Source organism: Mercurialis annua, linkage group LG3 (genome assembly GCF_937616625.2).
Source record: "Mercurialis annua linkage group LG3, ddMerAnnu1.2, whole genome shotgun sequence".
Classification (NCBI taxonomy): domain Eukaryota; kingdom Viridiplantae; phylum Streptophyta; class Magnoliopsida; order Malpighiales; family Euphorbiaceae; genus Mercurialis; species Mercurialis annua.
Genome location: NC_065572.1, coordinates 40,477,355 through 40,490,890, shown reverse-complemented (window position 1 = coordinate 40,490,890; position 13,536 = coordinate 40,477,355).

Sequence of the window (13,536 nt, the reverse complement as noted above, 5' to 3'; positions counted from 1 at the left end):
TTAAAAACGTTACGAAACAAATCCAAGCATTTCAACTGTTTAACAATTTAAGCCAAACGTTTACAAACGTTTCGCTACAATCCAAGTGTTTCACCTTTTACGCAATTTAAGCCGAACGTTTAAAACGTTACGAAACAAATCCAGACGTTTAACATTTTTAGCAATTTAAGCCAAACGTTTACAAACGTTACGAAACAAATCTAAACGTTTCACCGTTTTAGCGATTTACGCCAAATGTTTACAAACGTTACCAAACAAATCCAAACATTTCACCTTTTTAGCGATTTAAACTGAATGTTTACAACCGTTACGAAACAAAACCAAACGTTTCCCCTTTTTTGAGATTTAAGCCAAACGTTTTCAAACTTTTCGGAACAAATCCAAAAGTTTCCCCTTTTTAGTGATTTAAGCCAAACGCTTACAAACGTTAAGAAACAAATCCAAACATTTCACCTTTATATCGATTTAAGCCAAACGTTATGAAACAAATCCAAACGTTTCACCTTTTATGTAATTTAAGACAAACGTTTACAAAGGTTACGAAACGAATCTACATGAGTCACCTTTTTAGCAATTTAAGCAAATCATTTACGAACATTTACCTTTTTAGAAATTTAAGCCAAACGTTTACAAAGGTTAGCAAACAATACAAAAAGTTTCACCTTTTTAGTGATTTAAGCCAAACATTTACAAAGATTACGAAACAAATCCAAACATGTCACCTTTTAAGAAATTTAAGCCAAACGTTTGCAAACGTTACGAAACAAATCCAAACGTTTCACCTTTTTAAAGATTTAAGCCAAATGTTTACAAATGATACGAAACAAATAAAAACGTTTCACATTTTTAGTAATTTAAGCCGAACGTTTACAAACGTTACGAAACAAAACCAAACGTTTAAAACGTTACAAAATAAATCCAAACGTTTCACCTTTTTTAGCAATTTAAGCCCAACGTTTACAAATGTTACGAAACAAATACAAGCGTTTCACCTTTTTAGCAATTTATGACAAACGTTTACAAACGATACAAAATTTCAAACATCTCGCCTTTTTGCGATTTAAGCCAAACGTTTCCAAACGTTACGAAACAAATCCTAATGTTTCACCTTTTTAGCGCTTTAAGCCAAACGTTTACAAACGTTACGAAACAAATCCCAACGTTTCACTTTTTTAGCGAGTTAAGCCAAACTTTTACACACGTTACGAAACAAATCCACACGTTTCACCTTTTTAGCGACTTAAGCCAAACGTTTACAAACGTAACGAAACAAATCCAAACGTTTCCCCTTTTTAGCGATTCAAGACAAACGTTTAAAACGTTACGAAACAAATTCAAACGTTCAACCTTATTAGCGATTTATGCCAAATGACCTTTTTAGCAATTTAAGCAAAATATTTACAAACGTCACAAAACAAATCCAAACGTTTCACCTTTTTAGCGATTTAAACCGAACATTTACAGACATTTTAAAACAAAATCAAACGTTTCACCTTTTTAGCGATTTAAGCCAAACGTTTACAAACGTTACGAACCAAATCCAAACGTTTCACCTTTTTAGCGATTTAAGCCAAACGTTTACAAAGGGTATGAAACAATTCCAAATGTGTCACCCTTTTACCAATTTAAGCAAAACGTTTACAAACGTTACGAAACAAATCCAAATGTTTCACCTTTTTAGCGATTTAAGCCAAACGTTTACAAAGGTTTTGAAACCAAACCAAACGTTTCATTTTTGTAGCGATTTAAGCCAAACATTTACAAAGGTTACGAAACAAATCCAAACTTTTTAGCAATTTAAGCCAACCGTTTACAAAAGTTACGAAACAAATCTAAACGTTTCACCTTTTTAGCGATTTAAGCCAAACGTTTACAAACGTTACGAAATAAATAAAAACGTTTCACATTTTTGGCAATTTAAGACGAACATTTACAAAGGTTACGAAACAAGTCCAAACGTTTCATATTTTTAGCAATTTATGCTAAACTTTTACAAACGTTGAGATACAAAAACCATGCGTTCCACTTTTTTAGCAATTTAAGCCAAACGTTTACAAACGTAATGAAACAAAACAAAGCGTTTAAAACGTTATGAAACAAATCCAAACGTTTCATCTTTTTGCAATTTAATCCAAACGTTTACAAACGTTACGAAACAAATCCAAACGTTTCATCGTTTTAGCAATTTAAGCCAAATGTTTAAAAACGTTACGAAATTTCAAACGTTTCACCTTTTAAACGATTTAAGACAAATTTTTACAAACGTCATGAAACAAATCCAAACGTTTCACCTTTTTAGCGATTTAATCCAAACGTTTGCAAACGTTACGAAACAGATCCAAATGTTTCGCATTTTTAGCAATTTAAGCCAAACGTTTACAAACGTTACAAAACAAATCCAAATGTTTCACCTTTTTATCGATTTAAGCCAAACGTTTACAAACGGTACGAATTAATACCACATTTAAAACGTTAATCAACAAATCCAAACGTTTCACATTTTTAGCTATTTAAGCCAAACCCTTACAAACGTTACGAATCAAAACCAAACGTTTCACCTTTTGAAGAATTTAAGCCAAACGTTTACAAACGTTACAAAACAAATCAAAGCGTTCCACCTTTTTAGAAATTTAAGCCAAACGTTTACAAACGTTCAAAAACAAATTCAAGCGTTTTACCTTTTTAGTAATTTAAGCCAAATGTTTACAAACGTTACGAAACAAATCCAAGGGTTTCACCTTTTTAGCAATTTAAGCCAAACGTTTACAAACATTACGAAACAAATTCCAAACGTTTCACACGTTACGAAACAAAGCCAAACATTTCACCTTTTTAGAAATTTAAGCCAAACTTTTAAAAGCGTTACGAAACATATCCAAACGTTTCCCCATTTTAGCGATTTACGCCAAACGTTTAAAACGTTACGAAACAAATCCAAAAAATTCACCTTTTTAGCGATTTATGCCAAACGTTTATAAATTTTACGAAACAAATCAAAACGTTTCACCTTTTTAGCGATTGAAGGAAAACGTTTACAAACGTTCAAAACAAATTTAAACGTTTCACCTATTTAGCGATTTAAGCCAAACGTTTACAAACATCACGGAACAAATCCAAACGTTTCATCTTTTTAGAAATTTAAGCCAAACGTTTACAAACGTTACGAAACAAATCAAAACGTTTCACCTTTTTAGCAATTCAAACGTTTACAAACTTTACGAAACAAATCGAAGCGTTTCACCTTTTTAGCAATTTAAGCCAAACGTTTACAAACGTTACGAAACAAATCCAAATGTTTCCAGTTTTTAGCGATTTAAGCCAAACGTTTACTAACGTTACGAAACAAATCCAAAAGTTTCACCTTTTTAGCAATTTAACCCTAACGTTTACAAACGTTAAAAAATGTTTACAAACGTTACCAAACAAATCCAAATGCTTAACCTTTTTAGCGATTTAAGCCAAACATTTACAAACGTTACGAAACAAATCCAAACGCTTCACCTTTTTAGCGATTTAAGCCAAACGTTTGCAAACGTTATGAAACAAATCCAAACATTTCCCCTTTTTAGCTATATAAGGCAAACATTTACAAATGTTACGAAATAAATCCACGCGTTTCACCTTTTTGAAAATTTAAGCCAAACGTTTACCAACGTTCCGAAACAAATCCAAACGTTTCACCTTTTTAGTAATTGAAACCAAACGTTTACAAAGGTTATGAAACAAATCCAAATCTGTCACCTTTTTAGCAATTTAAGCCAAACGTTTACAAATGATATAAAACAAATCCAAACGTTTCTCATTAACAAATATAAACGTTTCTCATTTTTAGCGATTTAAGCCAAACGCTTACAATCTTTACGAAATAAATCCAAATGTTTATTCTTTTAGCAATTTAAGCCAAACGTTTACAAACGTTACGAAACAAATCCAAGTGTTTCACCTTTTCAGCAATTTAAGCCAAACGTTTACAAACGCTACGAAATTTCAAAAGTTTCACCTTTTTAGCGAATTAAGCCAAACGTTTCAAACATTACGAAACAAATCCAAACGTTTCATCTTTTTAGCGATTTAAGCCAAACGTTTACAAACGTTACGAAACAAATCCAAATGTTTCGCCTTTTTAGCAATTTAAGCCAAATTTTTACTAACGTTAGGATCTAATTCCAAACATTTCACCGTTTTATCGATTTAAGCTATATGTTTACAAATGATACGAATTAAAACCAAACGTTTAAAATGTTATGAAACAAATCCAAATGTTTCACATTTTTAGCGATTTTAAGCCAAACCCTTACAAACGTTACGAAACAAAACAAAGTGTTTCACCTTTTTGACAATTTAGGCCAAACGTTTAAAAACTTTACGAAACAAATCCTAGCGTTCCACCTTTTTAGCAATTTAAACCAAATGTTTGCAAACGTTGCGAAACAAATTCAACCGTTTCACCTTTTTAGTAATTTAAGCCAAACGTTTACAAACGTTATGAAAACAAAATTAAAGCATTCCACCTTTTTAGCAATTTAAGCCAAACGTTTACAAACGTTATGAAAACAAAATTAAAGCATTCCACCTTTTTAGCAATTTAAGCCAAACGTTTACAAACGTTGCGAAAGAAATTCAAGTGTTTCACCTTTTTAGTAATTTAAGCCAAACATTTACAAACATTACGAAACAAATCCAAGCGTTTCACCTTTTTAGCAATTTAAGCCAAACATTTACAAACGTTACGAAACAAATTCAAACGGTTCCCCTTTTTAGCGATTTATGCCGAACGTTTCAAACGTTACCAAAGAAAACCAAACATTCCACCTTTTTAGCAATTTAAGTCAAACGTTAACAAACGTTGCGAAACAAATCCAAACGTTTCCCCATTTTAGCGATTTAAGCCAAACATTTAAAATATTACGAAACAAATCCAAACATTTCACCTTTTTAGCGATTTGTGCCAAAAGTTTACAAACGTTACGAAACAAATCCAAATGTTTCACCTTTTTAGAGATTGAAGCAAAACGTTTGCAAACGTTACAAAACAAATCCAAACGTTTCACCTTTTTAGCGATTTAAGCCAAACGTTTACAAACTCTACGAAAAAAATCCAAATGTTTCACCTTTTTAGAGATTTAAGCCAAATGTTTACAAACGTTCAGAAACAAATCCAAGTGTTTCATCTTTTTAGCTATATAAACCAAACGTTTACAAACGTTACGAAACAAATCCAAGCGTTTCACGTTTTTAGCAATTTAAAATATTTACAAACGTTACGAAACAAATCCAAGCGTTTCACCTTTTTAGCAATTTAAGCCTAAGGTTTACAAACGTTACGAAACAAATCCAAACATTTCACCTTTTTAGCAATTTAAGCCAAACGTATACAAACGTTACGAAACAAATCAAAACGATTTACCTTTTTAGGGATTTACGCCAAACGTATACAAACGTTACGATTTAAATCCAAACGTGTCACCTTTTTAGAGATTTAAGCCAAACGTTTACAAACGTTACAAAACAAGTCCAAACATTTCACCTTTTTGGCAATTTAAGCCAAACATTTACAAACGTTACGAAACAAATCCAAACGCTTTACCTTTTTAGCGATTTAGGCCAAACGTTTACAAAAAGTTACGAAACAAATCCTAACGTTTTGCCTTTTTAGCAATTTAAGCCAAACATTTACAAACGTTACGAAACAAATCCAAACATTTCCCCTTTTTAGCGATTTAAGCCAAACGTTTACAAACGTTACGGAACAAAACCAAACGTTTAAAACGTTACGAAACAAAACCAAACGTTTAAAACGTTACGAAACAAATCCAAACGTTTCACATTTTTAGCGATTTAAGCCAAACCGTTACAAACGTTACGAAACAAAACCAAGCGTTTCACCTTTTTAGCGATTGAAGCAAAATGTTTACAAACGTTAAGAAACAAATCCAAATGTTTCACATTTTTAGTAATTTAAGCCAAACGTTTACGAACGTTATGAAACAAAAACCAAACGTTTCACCTTTTTAGCGATTTAAGCCTAATGTTTACAAACATTACGAATCAAAACCAAACGTTTAACCTTTTAATCCATTTAACCCAAACATTTACAAATGTTAAGAAACAAATCCAAACGTTTCCCCATTTTAGCGATTTAAGCCAAACGTGTTACGAAACAAATCCAAACGTTTCACTTTTTAGCGATTCATGCCAAACGTTTACAAACGTTACGAAACAAATCCAAACGTTTCGCCTTTTTAGCAATTTAAGCCAAACGTTTACAAAATGTTACGAAACAAATCCTAACGTTTTGCCTTTTTAGCAATTTAAGCCAAACATTTACAAATGTTACGAAACAAATCCAAACATTTCAAATTTTTAACGATTTAAGCCAAACGTTTACAAACGTTACGAAACAAAACCAGACGTTTAAAACGTTACGAAACAAAACCAAACGTTTAAAACATTACGAAACAAATCCAAATGTTTCACATTTTTAGCGATTTAAGCCAAACCGTTACAAACGTTACGAAACAAAACCAAGCGTTTCACCTTTTTAGCGATTGAAGCAAAATGTTTACAAACGTTAAGAAACAAATCCGAATGTTTCACATTTTTAGTAATTTAAGCCAAACGTTTACGAACGTTATGAAACAAAAATCAAACGTTTCACCTTTTTAGCGATTTAAGCCTAATGTTTACAAACATTACGAAACAAAACCAAACGTTTAACCTTTTAATCCATTTAAGCCAAACGTTTACAAATGTTAAGAAACAAATCCAAACATTTCCCCATTTTAGCGATTTAAGCCAAACGTTTAAAACGTTACGAAACGAATCCAAACGTTTCACTTTTTAGCGATTTATGCCAAACGTTTACAAACGTTACGAAACAAATCCAAACGTTTCGCCTTTTTAGCAATTTAAGCCAAATGTTTACAAACGTTAGGATCTAATTCCAAACATTTCACCTTTTTATCGATTTAAGCTAAACGTCTACAAATGATACGAATTAAAACCAAAAGTTTAAAATGTTACGAAACAAAACAAAGTGTTTCACCTTTTTGACAATTTAAGCCAAACGTTTAAAAACTTTACGAAACAAATCCTAGCGTTCCACCTTTTTACCAATTTAATCCAAATGTTTGCAAACGTTGCGAAACAAATTCAACCGTTTCACCTTTTTAGTAATTTAAGCCAAACGTTTACAAACGTTATGAAAACAAAATTAAAGCATTCCACCTTTTTAGCAATTTAAGCCAAACGTTTACAAACGTTGCGAAAGAAATTCAAGTGTTTCACCTTTTTAGTAATTTAAGCCAAACATTTACAAACCTTACGAAACAAATCCAAGCGTTTTACCTTTCTTAGCAATTTAAGCCAAACATTTACAAACGTTACGAAATAAATTCAAACGGTTCCCCTTTTTAGCGATTTATGCCGAACGTTTCAAACGTTACCAAAGAAAACCAAACATTCCACCTTTTTAGCAATTTAAGTCAAACGTTAACAAACGTTGCGAAACAAATCCAAACGTTTCCCCATTTTAGCGATTCAAGCCAAACATTTAAAACATTACGAAACAAATCCAAACATTTCACCTTTTTAATGATTTGTGCCAAAAGTTTACAAACGTTACGAAACAAATCCAAATGTTTCACCTTTTTAGAGATTGAAGCAAAACGTTTGCAAACGTTACAAAACAAATCCAAACGTTTCACCTTTTTAGCGATTTAAGCCAAACGTTTACAAACTCTACGAAACAAATCCAAATGTTTCACCTTTTTAGAGATTTAAGCCAAACGTTTACAAACGTTCAGAAACAAATCCAAGTCTTTCACCTTTTTAGCTATATAAACCAAACGTTTACAAACGTTATGAAACAAATCCAAGCGTTTCACCTTTTTAGCAATTTAAAATGTTTACAAACGTTACGAAACAAATCCAAGCGTTTCACCTTTTTAGCAATTTAAGCCAAAGGTTTACAAACGTTACGAAACAAATCCAAACATTTCACCCTTTTAGCGATTTAAGCCAAACGTATACAAACGTTACGAAACAAATCCAGACGATTTACCTTTTTAGGGATTTACGCCAAACGTATACAAAAGTTACGATTTAAATCCAAACGTGTCACCTTTTTAGCGATTTAAGCCAAACGTTTACAAACGTTACAAAAAAAGTCCAAACATGTCACCTTTTTAGCAATTTAAGCCAAACATTTACAAACGCTACGAAACAAATCCAAACGCTTTACCTTTTTAGGGATTTAGCCAAACGTTTACAAAATGTTACGAAACAAATCCTAACGTTTCACCTTTTTAGCAATTTAAGCCAAACATTTACAAACGTTACGAAAGAAATCCAAGCGTTTCCCCTTTTTAGCAATTTATGCCAAACATTTACAAACTTTCCGAAACAAATCCGAGCGTTTCACCTTTTTAGCAATTTAAGCCAAACGTTTACATAGGTTACGAAACAAATCCAAGCATTTCATATTTTTAGGAATTGAAGCCAAACGTCTACAAATGTTACGAAACAAATCCAAACGTTTCACCTTTTTAGCGATTTAAGCCTAATGTTTACAAACATTACGAAACAAAACCAAACGTTTAACCTTTTAATCCATTTAAGCCAAATTTTTACAAATCTTACGAAACAAATCCAAATGTTTCCCCATTTTAGCAATTTAAGCCAAACGTTTAAAACGTTACTAAACAAATCCAAACGTTTCACCTTTTTAGCGATTTATGCCACACGTTTACAAACGTTACCAAACAAATCCAAACGTTTCACCTTTTTAGCGATTGAAGCAAAATGTTTACAAACGTTAAGAAACAAATCCAAATGTTTCACATTTTTAGCAATTTAAGCCAAACGTTTACGAACGTTACGAAACAAAAACCAAACGTTTCACCTTTTTTACAATTTTAACCAAACGTTTACAAACGTAACCAAACAAATCCAAGAGTTTCACCTTTTTAACAATTTATGCCAAACGTTTACAAACATTACGAAACAAATCCAAGCGTTTCATCTTTTTAGCAATTTAATCCAAATGTTTACAAACGTTATGAAACAAATCCAAGCGTTTCACCTGTTTAGCAATTTAAGCCAAACATTTACAAACGTTAAGAAACAAATCCAAATGTTTCACATTTTTAGCAATTTAAGCCAAACGTTTATGATAGTTACGAAACAAATCCAAGCGTTTCACCTGTTTAGCAATTTAAGCCTAATGTTTACAAACATTACGAAACAAAACCAAACGTTTAACCTTTTAATCCATTTAAGCCAAACGTTTACAAATGTTAAGAAACAAATCCAAACGTTTCCCCATTTTAGCGATTTAAGCCAAACGTTTAAAACGTTACGAAACAAATCCAAGCGTTTCACTTTTTAGCGATTTATGCCAAACGTTTACAAACGTTACGAAACAAATCCAAACGTTTTACCTTTTTAGCAATTGAAGCCAAACATTTACAAACGTTAAGAAACAAATCCAAATGTTTCACATTTTTAGCAATTTAAGCCAAACGTTTATGATAGTTACGAAACAAAAACCAAACGTTTCACCTTTTTTACAATTTAAACCAAACGTTTACAAATGTAACGAAACAAATCCAAGCAATTCACCTTTTTAACAATTTAAGCCAAACGTTTACAAACGTTACGAAACAAATCCAAGCGTTTTATCTTTTAGCAATTTAATCCAAATGTTTACAAACGTTATGAAACAAATCCAAACATTTCACCTTTTTAGCGATTTAAGCCAAACGTTTACAAGCGGTACGAAACAAATCCAAACGTTTCCCCTTTTTAGCGATTTAAGCCAAACGTTTACAAACGCTATGAAACAAATTCAAACGTTTCACCTTTTTAGCCATGTAAGACAAAGGTTTACAAACATTTTGTCACGATCCAATTTCATGGATTGTGACCGGCGCTAGGGTATGGGTATGGTCGTACCAAAACACGTAGCAAGCTTCGCGGATAACCTTATTATCAAAATAAACCTACAAGAAAACCAATGCTCGGGGGCAAACGAGACTCCAACCTAATAGAAATTAGAAATTATGAAACATGCCTCATATATAAATAATCCAATGTAACATGCCCAAGGTGCAATAATATAAAAGTCGTACCACTACGACAAACCAAAGTATAATAATAACAGGGACAACTAGTTCTACTGCGGTCTAAGAGGTTAAACATTTGACTAGTCCAATAACATAAAAAGACCTCCGAGGAATCAAAATATCGGAGATGACCAACGCTCTCAAAATCATAAGCCTGAAAAAAATTGGAAAAACAACGGGATCAGATATACTGAGATGAGTTCATAATGCTATTTACATTTATTAAGTTTAAAACCCTTGAAAGAAATCCTTTTATACTAATATATATATTTAATTATGGAAAACAATATTAAAATGAAATCCCAAAGTATTTAACCCAAAGTATTATCCAAAGTAGATGGGAACAAATCCTCATCGATTCCCAAAGTGGGCCAGACATTGGTCATCCAATCCCAAAGTACTTACCGGTGCACGCAGTCTCGATACAAGCCTATCGAGTAGCTCGTTTCAATCCAGATCCATAATTCTTAAAACAGTTCACAAACATTTGATATACTAAAATAATGTGCGGTACTTAATAAAGCGGTAAATAACATTATAAACTCACTGCTTGATTATCCACTTGAATCTTGGTAAACAACTAACCATGCGTAGACTCCGAAGCACGAGCAGTCGACAGGTCTAAAATATTATACAAGTTAAAATCCGAACAACCCCTAACTCTAAGAATACTAGACTCCACATAGGACTAGCATTTCAAACACAACCAAAGAATCAGCCAAGGTAACCAAAGTACAACTAAAGTATATCCAAAGTATTTCATTCAAACCAAATGACAAAGTCAGGCAAATTAAGCTTAGGTGAGTTCTTATCTTTGAAAACGAAACCAACGTCTTAAATACTTAAATAATCTTTTCAAAACAATAATAGTTCCCAGAGTAGTGTGTTAGCCTTACTGTAGTTTAGCTTAACACAATATGTCGAGAGACCACGTCTAACCCGACCCATCCATAAAACAAAGTTAAAAACCAATTTCTTAAATCAAACCTTAAATAAAACAAAAGTTATTTTAGATAAGAACTCATACCTTGACTTAATAATGCCACGAAACAATATAGAAACAACAATCCAAATAAGCTTGTCAACACTTGACAAGTAACACCCAAGGTACACTTAATATCTCAACTTAAATAGAATCAATAAGATTCAATCATCTTTCAAGTATCAACTGAAACTAAATAATTTAATCAACTCACAACAACCATATAACCCTTACATGCCTTATATCTCATTTAACCATTGTTAACAAGACTAACATCCATTAAATTGGTCAATTTTACCAATCACTATCCACCAAAGTATTCTTTCAAATACTAGAATCCTTCTTTGTGAATAATTTCCAGCAACACGATTCTTTTTATAACAGCGATATAATTCAATTAAACCATATTTAACGTATGTTCGATCCTTAGATAGTTACCTCAATTCACTCGATGTGTAAATTTTTAACAAACAACCTTTTAATCTTTAAAAAAAAAAATTCCAGATTTTAGGCTTACATCAAAACATAATTTTATCTCAAAAGTTTAATCCAAATGATTCATTAAATCATTTAAACAATCTATCCAAACCACCCAAAGTATTGTTAAGCATATAACAAACTAAGATCAAACTTTAAAACATTTCCAGATTTTTAAACAACAATCAAAACAGTTTTGTAACCTAAAATCTTTAGCCATTTGATAAATCTAACAATTCTAACATCCAATCCAAACCACCCAAAGTACAAATGAAATCAAAGAGACTTATATAACATCAAATCAAGATTTCCAGAATTTATAAATCATAGCAACACAAAAAATACAGTCAAGTCACCCAAAGTACTGAATTAACACATCAACTAGCAATCTCTACAAACCATAATAAGAGTTTAGAGCCACTAATCTTTTGGAATAGATTAAGAATAACCAAAGGAAGAAAACCCAGAATTTATCCCAAAGTCAGTCTACAATCAATTGAAACGATGGCTAGAGGATTAAGAACAAATAGGAACGATTAAACTATGATTAAACCTTAAGAGATTGATGAATTTACTTACCAATTATCAAATTAGACTAAGGAATAGTAGGAGATGATATCCAGAGTAGGTGCTGTAATAGGGTTTTTGAGAAAGTGTAAAATCTTATTAGGTCTAATTAAGGTGGTATTAATAGAAAATCAGCGAACTGAACAGTGTACGCATCACGCCCGCTACAGCCATATCGCGCCCATGATATATGTCGCTCCCGCGACACTCCTCCCATCATGCCCGCGAAAATGCTACTGCCTCCGATGAAAAATTGAGATTTTTAATTTGAAATCGAAAATGTTCGTAACTCTAAAACTACTCCTAATACATCTTAAAACACACATTAAAAGGCTTAGAACCTTCGAATCACGATTACAAGTGGTCGAACCACTCAAACGAACCCAATGTACCGTTTATGCTTAACAGAACAAATTAGAAAATACGGGGTGTTACATTCTCCCCAACTTAAAAACAAATTCATCCTCGATTTTACAACTACGAAACTAAGCAACAACTCACATAAACATACCAATGTAATATGCATAGCACAGTGCCCAAAGTATCAAATACCAAAGTAACACATAAAATAAACACATAACCCAAGGTACTAACATAGCATAAAAGAAATCAACAAATCCAACGTACCTCAACGAAAGAGGAAAGGATAACGGCTCCTCAATGTCGGACTCCGTCTCCCAGGTGCACTCTTCTACAGAGTGATTCCGCCACAGAACCTTGACCATCGGAATCTCCTTATTCCGCAACTTACGCACCCGTGTATCGAAAATCTCAACAGGCTACTCCTCATAAGACCGCTCTTGGTCAATCTCAACACTTTGTGGTATAATCACTTGAGAAGGATCAGAAACGCACTTCCGCAACATCGAGATATGGACCACTGGATATACCAAGGACATGTCTGGCGGTAACGCCAAACGATAAGCAACTGCTCCAACTCTGTTTATGATCTCATAAAGACCAAGAAACCTCGGTGCTAATTCCCCCTTAATACCAAAACGTACAACGCCCTTCATAGGCGAAACCCAAAGAAATACATAGTCGCTAACACGAAATTCAAAATCCTTCCGCTTAAGATCAGCATAGCTCTTGTGCCGACTAAAAGCAGTCTCAAACCTACGCTTGATCAAAGGTACCTTCTCATAGATAATCTGGATGATCTGAGCTCAAGAAAGTTTACGCTCGCCGACCTCTTCCCAACATATAGGAGATCGACACTTGCGCCCATACAAAGCCTCATAAGGTGCCATCTCAATACTAGTGTGATAACTGTTGTTGTAGGAAAACTCAATCAAAGGAATACACATTCTAAGCATATCCTCCAAAGTCTGAATCGTCCTCTCAGACTGACCATCAGTCTGAGGATGAAATGCAGTACTGAAATCA